The 6953-nt window shown below is 44.3% G+C and overlaps 1 long non-coding RNA gene across 1 annotated transcript in view; it reads right to left on the bottom strand.

Moving 5' to 3' along the window:
* Positions 1 to 1397: 1397 nt before the first annotated feature.
* The window catches only part of LOC143655108 (uncharacterized), a 93647-nt gene continuing 88091 nt past the window's right edge, over positions 1398 to 6953 (bottom strand). Inside the window, exon 6 of the long non-coding RNA XR_013162053.1 lies at positions 1398 to 1583. This is a non-coding gene — a long non-coding RNA (uncharacterized LOC143655108). The remainder of the gene's footprint in view (positions 1584 to 6953) is intronic.

The raw sequence follows: 6953 nt of genomic DNA, 5'->3' as shown, positions 1-6953 counted from the left end.
AATGGGTACAAGTGAGATTCAGTCACAAGGTTTTTACAATGAAAAGGGCACAAGATAAAGATCAAGACAGCTGGATTACAGTTCAAAGATTTGTAATATTTCCCCTCTATATACCAGAAATGTGCCAGAAACCAAAAAGGAATATCTAAATAATGATTCAGCAACCATAATCTTGAATCCCAATTTCTCGGTTACATGTGTGTATATGCATGTATGCTAGAGTACCAAGGCAAACAAGTTTCTTACTATGGACTGAAGTAAAAAAAAAAATAAGTTCCAAAGACTTACTTTGGAGAGTTTCGATAACTTGCCCAAGGTCAAGTGGTAAATTATAACATCAGCATTTGAACCCATGCAGTCTGAAACCCAACAGACACTGTGCTGTGCAGCCAATTGAACTTAGAATGTGGCTAGCCCAGGATGGGGTGTGAGGGCAGAGACGGAAAGTTTGTGTGAGGAGGAGCTAGAGAGTGGAGGGAAGGAAACTTCCCTTCCTGAGCATGTAACCTCTTCCTCTTTTACTGAGCTCTGAGGAGCCAAGTTGTAAGCTGATGACCAGGCCAGAGGAGCTCTCTGGGCAGCCCCCAGTGGGGTGTGCTGAGGGCTGTAGTAGCTGTAGGACCTGGCTTCCCCAGCACAGGTTATGCCAGGATAATTATTAGTAGCTACCTCGTGCTATCACATTTCTCCTGGTTTGAATGATGCCACCCCCATACAGAATGTTAGGGCACAGGAATTTGGGCCTAAGCCCAAACCCTGAATTGTTCAAATGCTGATCGCGCGGCCTGAGAGGGGAATTGACTTGCTAGGTCACCTCTGGGCTCTCAGGCCCATGCTTTCCACTAATGTAACAACGTGCACCATGATGGTGGGCCTTTTAGAGAGGGGTGGATTAAGGTAGACAGGAAAGATTCCTGTGCGCCTCATCCTGAATACATATACTAAAGTCAGGGGGAAAAGACATCTCACTTCTCCCCTGAGCTTTGAGGTGGGGTGGGACCTTCTCATGGGAGTGCAGGTAAAGAAAGAAAAGGGGCACCATGGCTTCTCCATTTGCTTCTCTAAGCACAAGATGAAAGTTTCTCCCAGGCAATTTTTTTTTTTACAAAAATAATTGAGACTCTTTTCCAGGGCAAAATATACTGTGCAGTCTTTGTGCCCAGCACCTGTCGGAGGGGGTTGAATTGAAGTTCTGTTCCAGATGCTCGAAGTTCATGCTCCATTTAGCTGTGAAGCAGAGTCCGATGTTAGCAAGCTTCGGTGTTTGTTTTACTTTCTGAAAGTTGCTGACCATTCTCCCTTTGTTGGGGAGTGAGAGCAGGGCTGGGGGAAAGGTTAGGTCATAACTGGGGCAGGACAGGGGGGTGGGCAGTGTTTAGGGGCGGTACCTTCACGGACCAGTGACCATTTCTGTCGCCGGCCGCAGTCAGCGTGGCAGTGCGTCAGCCTGGAATCTCGGCCCGGGGAGCAGACCCAAGGAGGCTGCGGAAAACAGGGTGTGGTCTGAAGCCCCTTCCCTTGGCGACTTTACCAAATGTGGATTCCAGTGGACAGCCACGGTCCCTGGAGCCAAGCACACATTCCTGCAAAAGATAAACATTCGTCTATTTGCACAACTCTCTTCCCTTTAAAAAAGAAAAGAAAAGAAAAATTGTGGTAACATATGTATATAACACAAAATTTCCCATTTTAATCATTGTTAAGTGTACATTTCAGTGGTATTAATTACACTTACATTTACAGTATTGTGCTAATTCACCAACATTCATAACCAAGAATTTTTCATAACTCTAAACAGAATTTCTGTACCCATTAAGTAATAACTTCCCATTTGCCCCTCCCCTGGCCCCCGGTAACTTCTAATCTACTTTCCACCCATATTAATTTGTGCATTTTAGATATTTTATATATGTGGAATCAAGCAATAGTTTGATTTTTTTTTCTTTTTGCATCTGGCTTATTTCATTTGGCATAATGTTTTCAAGGTCCATCCATGTTGTAGACTGTATTAGAACTTCATTCCTTTTTGCAACTGAATAGTACTGCATTGTACATATATACCACATTCTGTTTATCCATTCATCTGTTCTGGGCATTCAGGTTGCTCCCCACTTTTGGCTATTAAGAATGATGTGGTTATGAACATTGGTTTACCCTCCTCACTATTTCACCGTCTAAACAACATCTGTCATGCCCTCGATGAATTTGTCAAGAGGCAAAGCAGATGGTCTCAAACCCCATTTCTGTAGTTCCTAACCAGAAACTCTGGGCCTCACCCTTGATTATGTGCAAGAACCTGGACACAACACCTAATATGTACCCTGCTTTGTAGGATAGCAGTAAATACTGAGTACCAGCTGGCTTTATGGAAACACATCACTCACCAGTAGCACAGAAGAACAGGTATTTCATAGATACATTATAATAACAGCCTTATGTTCATACCTCATTACTTTATCCTTTCCTTTATTTCCTCCTCTCACCATGGAGGTTCAGGTCCTTGATGCCACATGCCTAGACAATGGCAAGAATTTCCCATCTCATCTCTTTGCCTCTAGACCCTGCAAATCTATCTGTCTTGCAGCTGCTGTAATGCCTGCTCTATCACTCCCTAGTGGGAAGAGACCAGTTCTTGTTCAGCATGGGCTCATCAGCACCCAACCACTCCCTGACAAACAGATGCCCAAGTGATACTGAACAAGTGTGTGTATAAATCGTACGCTTAGCAATAGGTTTATGCATGTGAAAGGGACTCAGTAAATTCATTTCTAACTTCTGTTTATAGAGGAAGCAGCATAGCTCAATGGAATCAGCACTGAGTGTCGGTTTTGCCACTATTTGTCAGAGGTTATTCGAAGTGCTTTGCATTCATGATCTCATTTATATGATAAATACCCTGTGGTATAGGGATTATTATTTCACTTTAAAGAGGAATTCACTGAGACATAGTGACTATAAAGGACCTGCCCGTGGCAGGACCTAAGGTTCCCAGGCACTCTGAATCTGCAGCCTTGCCCAATTTAATAATCTTTTGGACTCAGACGCCTCCTTGGTAAAATGAGAAGCCTGCACTATACTGAATCTCTTAATCTTATGCAGTTCTTCTATATATCTGCATTTCTGCTTCCAAACATCCACAGAAATGTACTGTGAAACTTCAGTGAATTGTGACCTGGGTCATGAGCAGAGGGCAGGGCAGCATTCCACTGGTAAGTGGCACACAGTTGTAGCCAATAACTGAAATCTGAATCCTGGCATGGAGTCAACCCTTCCCTCGATCTTAATGCACTTTCCTGGATGAGTCCATTTGGCCGGTTGCTGAATCCTCAACTCTCGGTCGCATCCCCGTTAAGAAGGACAGCATGCAGACTCAGCTCACTTTTAGATAGATTGGGTGGTTTCGTGCCTATGGGATGTAATTTGAGGGCAGTAAGTTCCTATATGCCTTTGATGATTAGGGGGCATTGTTAAAATCACCACGTGTTATTAACTGAGGATACTAACGACTGAGAAACATGCTGCCTCCCCTGTGTTCTGTAAACAGCACTTAATTCTCATACGTAACTGACATTCTTTCTCCGTCATCTTCTCCGAATTCACTTGCGCTTTGTATACTTTAAGTGTTGGACACTCCCAGAGTGTACTTCTCAGCCTTCTCTCCTCCAGGGTAGCTTTGTCCTTGTTCATACCCAGACCGGACTTTCTCTTAAAGTCTCTATTTGGATTTCCAGATAGTTTCTAGATATCTATATACCTCTGCTCCCCACAGCACTTCACAGATTTAATGTTTCCCAAACTGAACCCCTGGGGTATAGTATAGAAACACACAAAATATTTGTGGAATAAATAGATCCTGAATTATTAATTAATACATTAATATAGATTTCTGTATTAGGTAAACTCTCACAGGGTCCTTGGGAAATGGAACTATTTTAGTTCCTGAGAAAAAGGGATGTCTTTTGTCTGTTTCTTTGTTTTGCTTTTGTTTTTGATTTTGTCTCCTTGCATGGGCAGGCACTTATTTATTGTTTTGTAACTTGGATTATATTATGGCATGTGGAAGTAGGTGACCAAAACTGTATGTTGAAATTAATCAGCTGAATGAAGGAGACCCAGGACTGGTAAGTCTGGAGAGGAGGAAGGAGGAGATACTAGAGTGTTACCTAGAGAAAGCAGACTTATGTGGGTTGATGCAATATGGGGCTTGGCTTGTTGGGTTAACATGAAGTTCATGACCCCCGTAGTAAAAGGACTAATGGAGAAGACTCCAGCTCATGGTAAGCAATCCAACTTTGCTTTCTTCACTTAATTCATTAAGTGCCACCCCAGGTTCTTAAGACATTGCCCTTGGCTCTGAGGCTGGAGAGTAATTTACATTTTGGCAAATATCAGACCCTTGGTACAGATTCAGGGTGATCGATCCACGAAAATTCAGTTTCCATAATATCCTTTAACCTTTCCACACCATCAGTTTCCCTGGGGGCACAACTCATTGAAATGGCCCCAGCTGGATTTCCTGGCTCCCAGTGACCTGAGTACTTGGGAAAACAACAAGGGAAGCTGGCCATGTGAACACTTATCAGAGCTTTTGGGAAATAAATTTTCCCCTCTCATAACTGGTCCTGAAGAGCTGGCAGCTAGCTTGCAAAGAGATAATGTGAGTCACTACCACACTGAAGACATCCAGTTGAGTCAGCTCTGAAGTATGGCATAATTCTTGATGGCTGAATCAGAAGGGGACTTTATCCAGGCAAATCTCTCATATCTGGAATTGGTTCACTTTTAGCAGGCAGTGGGAAGCTCTGGGACAAGGATAGGAAAGGTATTGGAAACTAAGAATGCTATCACTCCTGTCTTGGGACATTTGTCTCAGACAGAGAGATAGACTTCTTTTTTAGCTTAAATATATCTCCCCTCACAGCAAGTGCTCCCCATAATAGAATATTCCTCTGCTAGTGATAATGGGGAATAGTTCAGAAGGTCTGAGTTGTTTGCTGGTAGCTAAGGCAAGAGGCAGGTGTCAGCCCAAGACAGAGGATGAGGATGAGTAGGTAGGGCAGCAGGCTTCCAGGTATGACAAGGAGACTTTGGCTACCAGTCCAGGAAGCCAATCAGGATGGTGGGAAGGGGAAAGGGTGATATTCACTTTAGAGGTGATTACAATTAGAGTGGGGCTAGCTGGGTACTGGGTGTGAGGAGTGCAGGAGAAACCAACTATAAACCCATAAGTCATGGCTAAGTGGGTGGTTTAAGTCTAAATCCAGAGAGATGGTGGAATTGAGGTTGTTAACTTTTTTCTGCCTTGTATTAGTTACAGTTCTCCAGAGAAACAGAATCAACTGGAAATATTCGTAAATATAAAATTTATAAAAGTGTCTCATGTAACCGTGGGGATGTAGAGTCCAAAATCGGTAGGGTAGGCTGTGAAGCTGACGATTCCGATGGAGGGTCTGGATGAACTCCACAGGAGAGGCTCGCCGACTGAAGTAGGAAGAGAAAGCTAGCAGATGATGCCGTGTTCGCCATGTGCCCTTCTAGCTGAGAGAGAAGCCCTGACTGTGTTCACCATGTGCCTTCTCACTTGAGAGAGAAACCCTGAACTTCATCGGCCTTCTTAAACCAAGGTTCCCTGGATGCCTTGATTGGACGTTTCTATAGACTTGTTTTAATTGGGACATTTTCTTGACCTCAGAACTGCAAACTAGCAACTTATTAAATTCTCCTTTTTAAAAGCCATTCCACTTCTGCTATATTGCATTCTGGCAGCTAGCAAACTAGAACAGATTTTGGTACCGAGGGTGGGGTGCTGCTGTGGTTTGCAAATACCAAACATGTTGGAACGACTTCTTAAATGGATAAAGGGAAGAATCTGGAGGAGTTGCGAGAAGCCTGATAGAGAAGGCCTAGAATGCTTTGAAGAGAGAAATGTAGACTCTAAAGATACCTCTGACCAGGTTCTAGGAAGAAATGAGGCATGTGCTATTGCAGACTGGAAGGAAGGCAATCCTTGTTTTGAAATGGCAGATAATCTGACAAAATTGACTAGTGGTTTTGACTGGAAGGCAGATTTTAGAAGCCATGAACTTGGATATTTAGCAGAAGAGATTTCCAAATTAAATGTGGAAAGTGCAGCCTGGTTTCTCCTTGCAGCTTATAGTGGAATGCGACAGGAAAGAGATAAGCTGAGAACTGAGCTCTTGGGTACAAAGAAACCAGACATTGAAGTTCTGGAAAATGTTGAGCCTCCAGAAAGGGAGACCCCAGAGAATAGTGCCCTGTGTGGGGATTTAATCAAATGTGGAACCAGCCTGCAATTTCGTTGAAAGCCAGGATTGGACATGGAGTTATCCAGGAAGGATTTGTGGAAATTCCTTCTGTCTGATGGGCATGATCCAAGGCTACTGCATGGAAAGCCAACAAGAGTGCTGTGGGACCTGTATAAACAGAGCCACTGCCAGTCTGGACTTGGGGACTGGGACAAATTGAAGGGACACACTGGAGGAAAAATAATTTCAGAGGCAAAGCCCTGGTGGCTGAGGCCTGAAGCCAAGAAGCCTCAGGCCAGGAGAGCGGACCCACCCACGCCTGTGGAGAGGGTGAGTTTGCCCCGAAGGCAGAGGATGGGCCTTCCACCTCCTTGCAGTGAAAGAGTTGACCTGCCTCAGACCTTGGAGAAAGTGAAGCACATTCCTTGGGGTTTGGGGAGAGACTGGCTGCCCAGGGAGGGGTTGAAGTGTGCCCCAGAGAAGGCAGAGAGCCCAGGTGGAGCCCCCACATTTGGAGAGGGTGGAGCCGAGTAAAAGGTGATCTCCCCAAAGTCCCCCAAGGTTGCATTCGAAGAGAGGCAAACCTCTGCATAGACACTTGGAAAGGTATTGCTTCTGATTTACTATTTTACAAGGTAGCGGCAGTTCTAGTGCTTCCACTTGGCTTTTCCCACCATAATAGCCCTC

The sequence above is a fragment of the Tamandua tetradactyla genome, chromosome 14 (genome assembly GCF_023851605.1).
Source record: "Tamandua tetradactyla isolate mTamTet1 chromosome 14, mTamTet1.pri, whole genome shotgun sequence".
In the NCBI taxonomy this organism is placed as follows: domain Eukaryota; kingdom Metazoa; phylum Chordata; class Mammalia; order Pilosa; family Myrmecophagidae; genus Tamandua; species Tamandua tetradactyla.
The sequence above is the reverse complement of the archived record's forward strand: the minus strand, read 5'-3'. Positions and strand labels throughout refer to the sequence as shown.